We start from the raw sequence: 15,947 nt of genomic DNA on the forward strand, positions 1-15,947 counted from the left end.
CTGTCGCTTTGAGACAACTACTGCGCTGTCCATGTACCTAAGGCAAACACATCGAAAGCCTAACACACACACTGACAGGCAGACGCTTTTAATCAAAAGGAGGTTAAAAACCTGGAAAGATAAAGGAGCAAACACAGAAAAGAAGTTCGCTATGCGGGCCGTGGTTTATAGAAATCGGCAGGTTTCTAACGCCTATGTCTTTGTCAAAGTAGATTCCGCAAAAAGAGAGTAGATTCCGAGAGGTCCTTAGCTGGCCCAACAAGAAAAGCCCATGGAGATGACCATGGAGCATTGCTCTGCATTCATTAAAGTTCCCTGAAAATAACTCTCAAGCATGAGTAATGAAGATTTTCTTCCTTGCCACTCTCAAATACGAGGTGCTTCAAATAAGTGGTGTCGTAACCTTGTAGCCTTCTTAGCAATTCGCGAGCAAAATTTCTAGGTACACCATGTTTTTTTACAAGCTCCTTCACCAAGCTCCAAATTGTTCATGGTCCGGTGGCTTCGTTAGAAAGCACCACCTATAGGAAAGTTAAATCTCGACGATGTGCCAACGAAACTACGCCGTGTTGATCAGGGTTGCTTCATGACTCCTCGATGATGGACTTCGAGGACATAGGTGATCTCACCGGCCCGGAACGTTTGTGCATACGACGTTTTCTATCCAAATTTTGTCTAACGAGTGAACTAACGGTCAGTTGTGGATTTGTGATATGTATGGATGGTTGGATGTGGTACATCGTACATGGATCGGACGCAAAGGTGTCGCATGATATGTATAGAAACTCTCTTACTGTACCATGAGCTCTCTCTTGTTTGTTCAACGGCGTTAGGGTTGGTCGCTGATTAACACACAAGCGCCTCTTCAGATAGCCTTGAAGTAGTAAAGGGCATTCCATGGGGAGCAGATGCAACAATAGCATGGTTTACAGAATTTGGGCTCGATCTCTTCGAGGATTTCACCTTCATGCATGAGAAGTGTTTTGTTGAATGCACATAACCTTGCTAGGTACACACGAGTATGCTAGCTTTAGATATCATCCGCCATGTTTGGTTCACCAATCCTCCTAAGCCAGGTATTGCACCTCCGACTATCGCTATGCGATGAAATGGGTATGGCTCCCTAAGAAAACCAAGATATACCCTGGATATACCCTAGATTTCTAGAAATATCGTTGCTAGCATTGAAAGTTGTAGAAATACGCAGCAGCCCGTAGGTGGAAACCCGTTTTACTGTGCGGGCCAAAAAATTGTATTTCGGCACCTCTACAAATTTCAAACAATTTTTTTTTGCATGTAGAGGATACACGTAAGTACGTGTGTGTCATTTTTCATGCCCAAATTTGAAAGTATGTAGCTTAGACAAAAATGACAAATTTCAGATGAACAGTCTAAATGAAAAATATCCCCGCTCCCAAATAATTTGTAACTTAGTAGTCGAAAAACTATCTAACTTAATAGTAGAGCAAGTTTAATCGGGTTCCACAATACCTAGGTTCCGAAAATGCGTGTTAAAGTTGCATTTGCTATGTTGTCACATGCTATGAGAGACCATATAAGTTTAAGTTAATAAAGAGGGAGAGAGCTAACAACTGAGGATCAATCTTTTGAAACATTATTATCTAATCCTTTTCGTAAGCAGGTTGCTTAGAAACTTGGTTGGCATAATTTGCCCAACTCTTTAGCTAGAGAGATTAGTATCAACCAAGGGCCCCTCCCTTATGGAGCTTTTTGCAAACATGCTGTGTTTAGAAACCTTCTTTAGCCAAGTCACGAAAATAGATATACTGAAAGCCACCTTGCAAGCTCAGTACTTACCACATCATACGTGTGCCCTGGTTATCGATGACAAATCGAATGCGGCTTGCAAAAGAAGGACGGCACGCAACAAAAGGGCTCATCACATCACTCACGACCGGCTCAATTGCGACCTATTTTTCGTCTCAAAAGTCTTGTACCGGGTGCACGGTTCCTTTTGTAAAGCCATGACAAGTATAAGTAGACAGGGTTAATTAAGCCCTCCTTTCCCCGTCCGTTAACCGCGAGCCGGAGGGAGCATGGCCGGTGCGTGGTGGAAAGCGGCGAGCGCTTGGAGCACCGGGAATCATTGTGATTTTGGCCGTGGTTCGAAAGGAAAAGCGCCGGCTTTTGCAACCGCTTTTCGGGTTAAAACATGCGCGCAGGCAGGCAGGCAGGCAGGACCTGCCTGGACTGGACGGACGGGGTGACAAAGACAAGAGCATGCGACGCAGACACACACTCATCGCCTATCATCGCAGTCGCGAGACTTGTTGCCAAAAGCGCACACCTTTACTGCCACGCCCCAGAGCGCGGGTAAAGTTTCCCTATTCAAGTGAGCACGGGAGAGTGGGCAGGGCGCCGGCGCCTTCATTTGGGGCGCCCGCACAACATCTTTTATTTGGGGTTGCTGCTCCCACACCGACGCTCTAAAACGGTGGTCCGATAGATTTTAAAATTTAAAATAATATTTAAAAACTGAAATTTATAGGAAATTCATACGAAGTTCATACAAAGGTAGCTCGAATTTAAACATAACTAAAACTTAAACTTAATCCTATCTATTGGCCGTCGGTTCGGCCCAACCTTATCGTCGTTCTTCGCCATTGCCGCCTACGATCGTGCCCGCTTCTCCTCCCTTGCTTCGCGCATCTGGTGGTGGAGCATGGCGGCCGGCGTCACAGGGGCTTGTCGGCGGCGTTGTCCTCGCGCTTCCAGCCTTTCCCGAGAAGCTTCGATCTCGGCGCGCCTCGTCGCCTGGCGGGCGAGGGCCTCGTAGTGGCGATGAGTGTTGAGTTCTGCGAGCTTCTGTCGCCCCGCCTCCATGAGGCGGCGTCCCGCCTCCTCCGTGGCCGCTCGCTGGCGTGGGATCTCGAGGCCGTGCTGGAGGTTCACGTCATTGATGAACTCGTCCTCCTGCTCCATCAACCGCTTGTATCGTTGTGCCTTCAGCGACGCAAGGATCGTCGCCTGCTCCGGCTGGGCGGGGGCCTGCGGCGGCTGCCCCGACTGCGCTGCCTCCTCCGCCGCCTCTTCTTCCGCGGCTGCGACATAGACCTCGTCCCACGCCGCGAACCGTGGGTCTGCGTACACGTCTGTGGTGACCCGGCATACCGCTGCATGGTGTAGTATGCAAGTCTGATATAACATCAATGAAACACCGTTCCACTAGTATTATATCGCTCAGAGTGGTACAACAGAAACATGTGCGGGTCCAAGGCATGTCTATAGAATAACACACAGACTCTGTTACATAAGATCATCACATCCTCCTACTTTACAATGAGGTAAAACTGCAAATAAACTCCAGAAGAACGACTCATAGTCTAATCCTATCACGAACTCTATTTGTAGAGTATTTAACTAACTACAGAGGCTATGAAAAGATTCTAGCTAAATAGGAGCTAAGTTTAGGAAGCTAGTTCCTTTCTATTGCTAATCTAGGTTTCCTCCTTGTTGTATGTGGTATCTGACTCTTCTGACAGATCATGTCCCGTGAAGTAGTTGTTGACTCCTCGGCCTTTGAGTTGCACTGTAGATCCTCCTTCGATGCCTCCAAATCTAAGCAGGGGATTTAAGAGTGGGATGAGTACGAGCGTACTCAACAAGTTCATTATAGGAAAGAGGTGTTTAATGCACTAGCTACGGCATTAGACCGTAAAGTCTAATACAAATGCAGGTTTTCATAATCATTTCTTCAAAAGGTTGCTTTTATTCAGAAGAACTATGTCCGTCAGCCTTCACCGGTTTACTAGAACTTCATGGAGTTCCTTTCCGGCAGCGTTCGCAGTTCCATATCCCGGAACAGGGAGTGCTAGGTCACGATTCATTACACTCTGCAGAGGTGTGTTGCTTTACCCATAAGAGATCTTAACCTTGGTGCCAACCGAGCCGCGAGCTCGTCCACACTTCCTTTGGTGTGAGGCCCGGTATAAGGTCCTAGTCAATCATGTTCCTCCGCTACCTCGCACACCCACCCTTTGTTGCATACCCCGACCCTGGGTCCTCGTCGGTCCCATTATTCCCACTTACGGGTGGACCCCGACCACGACAACAGTTATGGGCTCTTACCATAAACTCCTTCGCCGGTAGCTGCAACCCATCATAGACCGCAATACCGTGGGGAACTTAAGGCTTCCCCAGCCTACCGCTTGCTCCTCGGGCGACAAGTGTCTACGGACAATGCCGTGGGGACTTAAGGCTTCCCCAGCCTACCGCTTGCCCCCGACAGATACAAGTGTCTACGGTAAAGCGCGCCCGTTGATGTACGAGAGGTGGAAACACTTTTGACTACTCCGTCCCACTCCAGATCTTATGGTGAACACGGATTTTATGGCACAAGAATCACTGGACGACATTTGTTGTTTAATCCTAGATGGATATAAACCCTTGCAATATTAACCTCCACCATATCAACACAATCCATGGTTCCATTGCCCACCACTTAGTCATATTCATAGTTATGAAAATAGTGGATTTGCTTTTTATGCAATAGTGATAAACATAGTACTTTGCAAGTAATTTGATAAAAATACTCAAATGACATGAGCAAGCGATGAACTTGCCTTTCTTGATCGCAAGATTATGCAGACAAGGTCTTCGATACGCAATAACTCCAAATTCTGAAATAGCATCATCGTCTGGTAAGGACGATGTTTAAAAGATTGGCAAGGATGCAATAATGCATAAGTATGAGATGCAATCGCTTTAAGCGTGATCTAACCCCGATGATTTAGGATTATTGAGTTGTGATGATTAGTTTTGGGTGTGTTGCACTTTTAGAGTGAATCACAAACAAGGTTCTTATTAGGGTTGTATTGTTTTAGAATCATAAGCAAGTGGTAAAATGCATAGTAACAATCATACACATCAAGGAATAGTGGTTGTATAATAAGTAAAGAGCAGTTGTCAATTTTAAGTCCTATAGTGCATGGTTGATGATTATTTATTATATATTTCAAAAGAATAACTTTTGAAGAACATGTTCTTTAATAAAGAACAAGTATGATAATTAGGTTTGTGGGGTTCTATGGTTTTCTATGGTTCCCATTTGGTTTCTGGAGTAAGGATTAGACGGATCCCAACAAGGTTGGAAGCATATCTTAGGTAATTTATTAAACATGGTGCTATCAAGGTTGGTATACCTTGTTGGTGATAGCTGGCTAGGGTTTATAGGTTCTATTAGGTAGGGTTGATGAGCACTCTCTATTTATTTCAAAAGAATAACTTTTGAAGAACATACTTCTTAAATAATAAGAAGTATTACAATTAAGGTTGAGGTTATCTTGGATTAGCTATTGGATTTCTAAGTAGAGAATGATTGGTTCCTAAATAGGATGGTTCCTAAGTATCTCACACTAGTAGGGTTTAGTGGAGTATGGAATGTAAGGTAATCTTCAATCATGGTTACTATTAGGGTTCATCACAATGGTGTGATGCTAATCATGGATAGTTAAGGATGGTGGTCTTGGGAATAGGAACTAGGGTTTACACTTGGTTGACCCTACTTGATTATTCAGGTCTGATGAAGATGAACACATGGAATACCCATATATTAGTGATAGGTCTTCTACATTTTATGTGGCCAAGACAAGTTTTTAGTTGCTACTATGGTTCTATGTTTTGAAAGAAGGTACCATGATCACATGTTCTAACCTAGGGTTTAGGTTAGAAGCAATTTAGGGTTCTCATGTATTAATGGAACTAAGGTCTAAATGGCATTAGGGTTTTAGGATTACACATGAAATTATGAAACCACAATGTTACTTTTATTGGAACTAGGGTTTCATAATTACTACTTAGTTCTTGGTTAATAACGTTATTATAAAGTTGAAGCTATTAATAACTTAAGGATAAAAATAATATTGCATTTGGCATTTTATTATTTTTAAACAATTAATAATTAGGGTAATTATTAATCAGGGTTTAAATCTCTCCTATAATGATTTAACAAATAAAGAAAATTAGTTTTAAAGTTTTCTTTATTTATTTACTGGTTTCTATTTAATTTGGAAAAAAATCTAATTATTCAATTTTAATTCAATTAAGAATAAAAGAAAAAGGCTTAATTATCAAGTTTAAAACAATTAATTTTTTATTAAAAATAAGAGTTTCATATTATATTTTTATTGGATAGATCTTTCTTTTCTAAGAATTTTGATATATTATTTACCTTTTTCTGAGTTATAATGGATTTTATATGAATTTGCAAAGTTGCAGTAATTATTGAATTGAATTTTAAACAAAAGAAATGCTAAATCTACACGGGCTGTCTACCCATAGGGACACTGACGAGTGGGCCAAGGTCCACGTCAGACGCCACTTAGGCGTGGACTGAGTCAAAATTGGGACGTGGCGCGAGAGCTGCCCTCCGGCGAGGCAGTCGCCGACGACACCGACGGTTCCAAGCTCCCGCGGTCACGCGCAGATATGCGTTCGAATCAGGACGAAGAGGGGAACCTAGTGGTGATCTCGCCGCTACTCTATGGTCAACGGAGCTCGGCCGGCGACGGGGTACCGTGGCGGCGGGGACAGGTGCATGGGCTGGAGGAGCTACGGCGCCTAATCGAGCAAGACAAGCACACCAGGAGGTTGAGGAGCTCACCAGGAGCACAGAGCACTTGACGGCGAGGTGAATGATGGTCGGCATCGCCGGAAATCATCGGCGTCGGTGTCGGGGAAGACGAGCTCATCGACAAGGATACAGGTTGCCCCGGCTCGATTCCTTTTTCACCGTGAACATGTCGAGGATGGCGGAGACGATGGTGGTCGCGGTGAGGTCTGGGGCTTCCTCAATCGCCGGCGGTGAACGGAGGTTGGCGAGCTAGGGTTTCTGCGTAGAGAGAAAATGGCGCAGAGAAAGGGGAAATAAGGGCTTCCGCTGCGCTTTATAAGGTCTCCGGCGTGTGTTGGCAGTCCATAACGGCGGCGGCGGTCGCGGGACGTGGCCACACCGTCGCGGTGTCTCTCCCCCGTGCGTGCAAGCGAGGCAGAGACGAAGGAGACGAAGACGCTCTCGTCCTCTTCGTGTTTATCTGAAGCGAAGGAATACGAGCTAGTGTTGGGCTGTGGTTTGGGGCTGGGCCTTGGGCTGCTCGGTGGGCTGCAGCGTGGTAAGGTAAGTCCAGGTGAGCCTCCTTTCCATTTTTTCCTGTTTTCTTTTTCTTTCTTATTTTTATTTCCTGTTTTCCTTTTCTATTTTGTATTCTATTTTAAATCCAATTCAAATTATTTTATACCCTGCAGGTAATTTATACTTTGAACATTTTATGACTAAATAAAGGGCCATTGTATTTATGAGTTATTCTGGAATAACCATTTAACATAAGTGAGCTTTATTGTAAATTTTGATTAAGCATGATTTTATGCACTATTTTAATTTCCTTTTTCTTGTGTATCAATTTTATTTTGAATGATTATGGTTGATGCTTTCAACTCAAAGTATTTCAGAGATTGTTCTTAGGGCTTGGTTTCTATTTGAGGAATTGGTCACTTACACATGATTTTATGTGAGTACCAATGTATTAGGGGTATATAGTTTCTATTATAACCCCCTTATTAGGGTTAATACTATAATTATCTTTGAAAGTATATGAGTAAGTATTGTTTACATTATGGTTGATCTTGGTTACAAGGATAAATGGTTGATCACCACACATGGTTTTAAGTAAGGTTTTAACACTAGGTTATTCTTAAGTTCCATAATTAAGTATAAGATTTGATGAGGTTGCAATACTAGGGTTCTAACTAACTTCACCTAATGGAATTTGATTTGAATCTCAATTATGGCCTGGGTTTATATTAGGATCATCATAGTGATACATCAACTAGGGTTGAGATATAATTCTAGGTTATAGAGATGAAATGACACCATATTGCATGTGCTAGGGTTAATCTCCCCTAACCATGATAAGGTGGTGGCTTACTTAACATTTTATGTTCTCCTCTAGTTACTAAGATTTTGAGAATTAGTTTTATCTTCTACCAATTAACTTCTATTATTATCCTCAATTTATCATTAAAGTAACTACCTTGGTTATAGTTCTTTTTATAGTTAACTTTGGTCATATGGATGGATGGTTTCTCACCATATAAGTTATAGAGTTTGACTCTAAAGTTTTCTTAGGCTCTTTAATTGAGAAATGAATGAAATTTAGATGTGCTAGGATTCTACTTATGATCACTAAGTGGTTCACAAGTTAAGGTTGGGATATAAGCCTAGGGTTGCCTACTAGTTACCTCCCTATGATTCCATGTGGTGAATGATATCTACTTATCCTATTAGGGTTTAACTTATCCTCACATACCTCAAGAGCATGATCATGGATTAGGCATAATCAACTTGTTCTTAATCTCTCTACCTCAAGTTCTTAGGGTTTATGATCATCACTCAATTTATAATGATCAAGGTTTGGCTTCCTAAGGTATCTCTCATTAATTAGGCTTCTCACTTCCATGATCAATCATTGTCTTGATCAACTAGGGTATAGTACTTCTAATTTACCTTCTTGAATGGGACTACTATGGTTGCCTTATTAGTTTATATCCCAGAAGAATGCCTGAGATATTACTTAGGGTTCTTTCCAGGGAATGATGATATAATCATCTGGTTATATGGATAGTTCTCTCCCTCACATTCAAGTGTTGCCTCAACTACTTGAGTGTAACACCATAGCTTGGTCTCTCTTATAAAGGAATGGTTATTCTAGGGTTTATGGTGTACTCACAATATCTCAATAGGTATTAAGTCTAAAACTCCACTTGGCTTTCTTGATTGAGTTAATCTCCTCCTTACTTTATCAATTCATGGATATGGTATTATTCCATGTGATATTAGGTTATCTCACCACTCCAAGGGAAATGGTTTACAACCTAATACTTTAGTTCAAAGGTTGTCCTTTGTTCATTAATAGGTAAAGCTAGTTTTAGAATAAATGGTTTCTCTCATTTGGGAAGGCTTGAATAATACTCTAGGGTTCCTCTTGAAGATAATGTTGTGATCATATGGATATTTATATTCAAGATTTGCCTCAAGGTTTGTCATTGCTTCCCTAAATAAAATAGGATTCTCACCTCTTTAGGTTTGATGTAAAACTATTTGGAATAGAGAAGAATATATACTTCTAAAGTTGATCTCCTTGTCTTGTTTCCAAGATTGAAATAGAATGAATACCATGAGGCTCATGGTAGGATCATGGATTAGTTTAAGACATGGAGAAGATAGGGTAAGAATAGTTTCTCCATTTATTGTTACTTGATTTGTAATTGATTAGATGTTCTTATGTTATGGCAATGATTACCATATTATGATCTATTATAAGATCAAGCAATGGATCATTGATTGAAGTGTTGTTGTGTTAGATTTAATTCCATTTGATCTAACCCCTTAGATCAAATCATCTCTACCCAAAACAAGGTTTTATCAAAGTCACATTGAGGTTTATAGCGCTTGACTTGATGAGCTACTTCAATTCCACCAAGATCAAGTGAAACTTCAGCTATCGTGATCTGTTTTACTTTAAAGCGCGAAAATTCCCCAGATTTTCTATGCATGAATGCAATGCACACATCTGTTTCCTCTATATTTGTAACCCCAATACCTGGGATATTACAACGTCGGTGCTGTAGTCGGCGTCGGCCTGCGGCTCCGGCTGCGGCTGCGGTGGTGGCGGAGGCAGCGCGCAGCCATTGAGGCCAAGCATCGAGTAGGTGGTCTTCAGACGGCGAGGCATTTTGATGTGGAGAGGAGAGAATGGAGCGGCGGTGGTGGATAGCATACGAACTATATAGCGGTGGCAACTACCCACATTTACACCGACTGGACGCCGTGTGGCCAGTCGATGCTCTCGTGGTAGCCTCGGTTTCCGCGCGGGAGGCCATTAAACGTCGACGACCAACCTTCCCGCGTCGCGGCCGATGCGAACCGTCGCGTACTCCCGCTGACAAGGCGCCCCCACCAATGAAAACCATCGTTCCACAAGGCGTCGGCGCGCCCGATTCGCGCCCTTGACGAAGGGGCCGGCACGGGGATGCCGGCGATTCTATTGGGCTCGAAAAATGGTCGGCGCCGTTTGGGGCGCGCCGGTGCGAGCCTAAAAATGACGCCGACCCCCAAATCGCTATTGGGGCCGCCGGTGGAGATGATCTTAAGAGTGTCTTCACCTACGCCCCTTAAATAGGTGTCAGCACTAGGTGACGACACAACATCCTTTATTTGGAAAATAGGTTCTCACGCCAGCATCCGCCAAACCGGCGCCCCAATTTTTTTTTGTTTTACTACAATATTTTGAAAAATAATATTTCAATCACATAAAATTATTCATACAATATTTTAACATAGTTTAACACAAATACAAAGAAAATTATTCCTATAATAATTCAAATTAAATCATTAAATCATGCGTTGTTGGTGGCTCCTTGATACGTCTCAAACGTATCTATAATTTCTTATGTTCCATGCTTGTTTTATGACAATACCTACATGTTTTGTTCACACTTTATATCGTTTTGATGCATTTTCCGGAACTAACCTATTGACGAGATGCCGAAGTGCCAGCTCTCGTTTTCTGCTGTTTTTGGTTTCGAAATCCTAGTAAGGAAATATTCTCGGAATCGGACGAAATCAATGCCCAGCATCCTATTTTTCCACGAAGCTTCCAGAACACCCGAGAGCCAGCAGAGGAGGGCCACAGGGCCACCAGATGACAGGGTGGCGCGGCCAGGGCCTGGGCCGCGCCCCCCTACTGTGTCACCGCCTCGTCAGCCTTCTGACTCCGCCTCTTCGCCTATTTAAAGGTCCCTGACCTAAATCTTCGAGACGGGAAAAGCCACGGTACGAGAAACCTTCCAGAGCCGCCGCCATCGCGAAGCCAAGATCTGGGGGACAGGAGTCTCTGTTCCGGCACGCCGCCGGGATGGGGAAGTGCCCCCGGAAGGCTTCTCCATCGACACCACCGCCATCTTCATCACCGCTGTTGTCTCCCATGAGGAGGGAGTAGTTCTCCATCGAGGCTAAGGGCTGTACCGATAGCTATGTGGTTAATCTCTCTCCTATGTACTTCAATACAATGATCTCATGAGCTGCCTTACATGATTGAGATTCATATGAGCTTTGTATCACTATTAGTCTATGTGCTACTCTTGTGATGTTATTAAAGTAGTCTATTCCTCCTTCACGGTGTAATGGTGACAAGTGTGTGCATCGTGTAGTACTTGGCGTAGGTTATGATCATAATCTCTTGTAGGTTATGGAGTTAATTATTACTATGATAGTATTGATGTGATCTATTCCCCCTTCATAGTGTAAAGGTGACAGTGTGTATGCTATGTTAGTACTCGGTTTAAGTTGCAAAGATCTATTATGCTCTAAAGGTTACTTAAATATGAATACCGAATGTTGTGGCGCTTGTTAACTCCGGCTTGAGGGAGCTCTTGTAGCCCTACACAACGAATGGTGTTCATTATCAAACAAGAGTATATGTAGCACAAAGGAAGAGAACTTATTTATTTATGTGATCAATGTTGAGAGTGTCCACTAGTGAAAGTATGATCCCTAGGCCTTGTTTCCAAATACCGCAATCATCGCTTGTTTACTCGTTTTATCGCATCTTTACTTCCTGCAATATTACTACCATCAACCGCATGCCAGCAAGCACTTTTCTCGGCGCCGTTACTACTGCTCATATTCATTCATACCACTTGTATTTCACTATCTCTTCGCCGAACTAGTGCACCTATACATCTGACAAGTGTATTAGGTGTGTTGGGGACACAAGAGACTTCTTGTATCGTGATTGTAGGCTTGCTTGAGAGGGATATCTTTGACCTCTTCCTCCCTGAGTTCGATAAACCTTGGGTGATCCACTTAAGGGAAACTTGCTGCTGTTCTACAAACCTCTGCTCTTGGAGGCCCAACACTGTCTACAAGAATAGAAGCACACGTAGACATCAAGCACTTTTCTGGCGCCGTTTGATACGTCTCCGACGTATCGATAATTTCTTATGTTCCATGCCGCATTGTTGATGTTATCTATATGTTTTATGCACACTTTATGTCATATTCGTGCATTTTCTGGAACTAACCTATTAACAAGATGCCGAAGTACCAGCTGCTGTTTTCTGCTGTTTTTGGTTTCAGAAATCCTAGTAACGAAATATTCTCGGAATTGGACGAAATCAACGCCCAGGGTCCTATTTTGCCACGAAGCTTCCAGAAGACCGAAGAGGAGACGAAGTGGGGCCACGAGGTGGCGACACCATAGGGCGGCGCGGCCCAAGCCCTGGCCGCGCCGACCTAGGGTGTGGGCCCCTCGTGCCGCCTCTTGACCTGCCCTTCCGCCTACAAATAGCCTCCGTTGCGAAACCCCCAGTACCGAGAGCCACGATACGGAAAACCTTACTGAGACGCCGCCGCCAATCCCATCTCGGGGGATTCAGGAGATCGCCTCCGGCACCCTGCCGGAGAGGGGATTCATCTCCCGGAGGACTCTACGCCGCCATGGTCGCCTCCGGAGTGATGTGTGAGTAGTCTACCCCTGGACTATGGGTCCATAGCTGTAGCTAGATGGTTGTCTTCTCCCCATTGTGCTTAATTATTGGATCTTGTGAGTTGCCTAACATGATCAAGATCATCTATCTGTAATTCTATATGTTGCGTTTGTTGGGATCCGATGAATAGAGAATACTTGTTATGTTGATTATCAAAGTTATGTCTATGTGTTGTTTATGATCTTGCATGCTCTCCGTTACTAGTAGATGCTCCGGCCAAGTAGATGCTTGTAACTCCAAGAGGGAGTATTTATGCTCGATAGTGGGTTCATGTCTCCGTGAATGCGGGAAGTGACAGAAATCTCTAAGATTATGGATGTGTTGTTGCCACTAGGGATAAAACATTGGTGCTATGTTCAAGGATATAGCCACCGATTACATTACGCGCAATACTTAATGCAATTGTCTCGTTGTTAGCAACTTAATACCGGAGGGGTTCGGATGATAACTCCGAAGGTGGACTTTTTAGGCATAGATGCATGCTCGGATGGCGGTCTATGTACTTTGTCGTAATGCCCAATTAAATCTCACAATACTCATCATAATATGTATGTGCATGGTCATGCCCTCTTTATTTGTCAATTGCCCAACCGTAATTTGTTCACCCAACATGCTCGTTTATCTTATGGGAGAGACACCTCTAGTGAACTGTGGACCCCGGTCCAATTCTCTATACTGAAATACAATCTCATCGCAATACTTGTTCTACTCGTTTTCTCGCAAACAATCATCATCCACACTATACATCTAATCTTTTGTTACAGCAAGCCGGTGAGATTGACAACCTCACTGTTTCGTTGGGGCAAAGTACTTTGGTTGTGTTGTGCAGGTTCCACGTTGGCGCCGGAATCTCTGGTGTTGCGCCGCACTACATTCCGCCGCCATCAACCTTCAACGTGCTTCTTGGCTCCTCCTGGTTCGATAAACCTTGGTTTTTTTCGAGGGAAAACTTGCTGCCGTGCGCATCATACCTTCCTCTTGGGGTTCCCAACGAACGTGTGAGTTACACGCCATCAAGCTCTTTTTCTGGCGCCGTTGCCGGGGAGATCAAGACACGCTGCAAGGGAGTCTCCACTTCCCAATCTCTTTACTTTGTTTTTGTCTTGCTTTATTTTATTTACTACTTTGTTTGCTGCACTAAAATCAAAATACAAAAAAATTAGTTGCTAGTTTTACTTTATTTGCTATCTTGTTTGCTATATCAAAAACCCAAAAAAAATTAGTTACTTACATTTGCTTACTTATTTCAACATGTTTCCTTTTAATTTTACCGTAAAAGACATACCGGTAGGACGTGGGTCTATAGTTGGGAGAAATAATATAGAAGAATTTTTCAATCATGTTAGTACCATTGAAGATTTTGAGGATAGACACTTGGTAGACCTTGCACCTACTTATGAAATTGGTGCTGCTTCTTTAGTTCACATGTTGGAAGCTAAATTTGTTAATCTTAATCCTATAATCCAACACATGTTTCTCACACTTGGTGATATGGAAGAAGGGGAAAAGAAAGATTTTGTTTTAGAAACCCTTCTTAGAGAATTTGGTGGTATAGCAAGAGAAGCTAGAAAGGTCTTTGCTAAATATAATATGCTTGGTTCTTATACCAATTTTGTTAGTCTCCTTGAAAAGATGGACATGGATAGAATAAGATACACTAATAATATTGATGATGGAGGGGAGATCAAAGCACCAATACCATGTAAACTCCTAGCTATGAATGATGCACTAGAAAATAACTATGCTTGGCTTGTTCCCGAAAATTTGTTTGATGAGAGTAGCAAGCCTAAGACTAATGAAAAGGGAGCCTCTGAAACTTACATAGATAAGATAACATGCATTGTTGAGGCAACTCCTAATACCCGAAGTAATGTTGATGCTTCATCTATCGATAATACTTGATACACACTTTCTGCGCCTAGCTGAAAGGCGTTAAAGAAAAGCGCTTATGGGAGACAACCCATGGTTTTTACTACAGTACTTTGTTTTTATTTTGTGTCTTGGAAGTTGTTTACTACTGTAGCAACCTCTCCTTATCTTAGTTTTGTGTTTTGTTGTGCCAAGTAAAGTCTTTGATAGTAAAGTTCATACTAGATTTGGATTACTGTGCAGTTTCAGATTTCTTTGCTGTCACGAATTCCGACCTGCCTCTCTGTAGGTAGCTCAGAAAAATATGCCAATTTACGTGTGTGATCCTCAGATATGTACGCAACTTTCATTCAATTTGGGCATTTTCATTTGAGCAAGTCTGGTGCCATTTTAAAATTCGTCTTTACGAACTGTTCTGTTTTGACAGATTCTGCCTTTTATTTCGCATTGCCTCTTTTGCTATGTTGGATAAATTTCTTTGATCCATTAATGTCCAGTAGCTTTATGCAATGTCAAGAAGTGTTAAGAATGATTGTGTTACCTCTGAACATGTTACTTTTTATTGTGCACTAACCCTCTAATGAGTTGTTTCGAGTTTGGTGTGGAGGAAGTTTTCAAGGATCAAGAGAGGAGTATGATGCAACATGATCAAGGAGAGTGAAAGCTCTAAGCTTGGGGATGCCCCGGTGGTTCACCCCTGCATATTCTAAGAAGACTCAAGCGTCTAAGCTTGGGGATGCCCAAGGCATCCCCTTCTTCATCGACAACATTATCGGGTTCCTCCCCCGAAACTATATTTTTATTCCATCACATCTTATGTGCTTTGCTTGGAGCGTCGGTTTGTTTTTGTTTTTTGTTTTGTTTGAATAAAATGGATCCTAGCATTCACTTTGTGGGAGAGAGACACGCTCCGCTGTAGCATATGGACAAATATGTCCTTAGTTTCTACTCATAGTATTCATGGCGAAGTTTCTTCTTCGTTAAATTGTTATATGGTTGGAATTGGAAAATGATACATGTAGTAATTGCTATAATATCTTGGGTAATGTGATACTTGGCAATTTTTGTGCTCATGTTTAAGCTCTTGCATCATATGCTTTGCACCCATTAATGAAGAAATACATAGAGCATGCTAAAATTTGGTTTGCATATTTGGTCTCTCTAAAGTCTAGATAATTTCTAGTATTGAGTTTTGAACAACAAGGAAGACGGTGTAGATTCTTATAATGTTTACAATATGTCTTTTATGTGAGTTTTGCTACACCGTTCATCCTTGTGTTTGTTTCAAATAACCTTGCTAGCCTAAACCTTGTATCGAGAGGGAATACTTCTCATGCATCCAAAATACTTGAGCCAACCACTATGCCATTTGTGTCCACCATACCTACCTACTACATGGTATTTCTCCGCCATTCCAAAGTAAATTGCTTGAGTGCTACCTTTAAAATTCCATCATTCGCCTTTGCAATATATAGCTCATGGGACAAATAGCTTAAAAACTATTGTGGTATTGA

Source organism: Lolium rigidum, chromosome 6 (assembly GCF_022539505.1).
Source record: "Lolium rigidum isolate FL_2022 chromosome 6, APGP_CSIRO_Lrig_0.1, whole genome shotgun sequence".
In the NCBI taxonomy this organism is placed as follows: Eukaryota; Viridiplantae; Streptophyta; class Magnoliopsida; order Poales; family Poaceae; genus Lolium; species Lolium rigidum.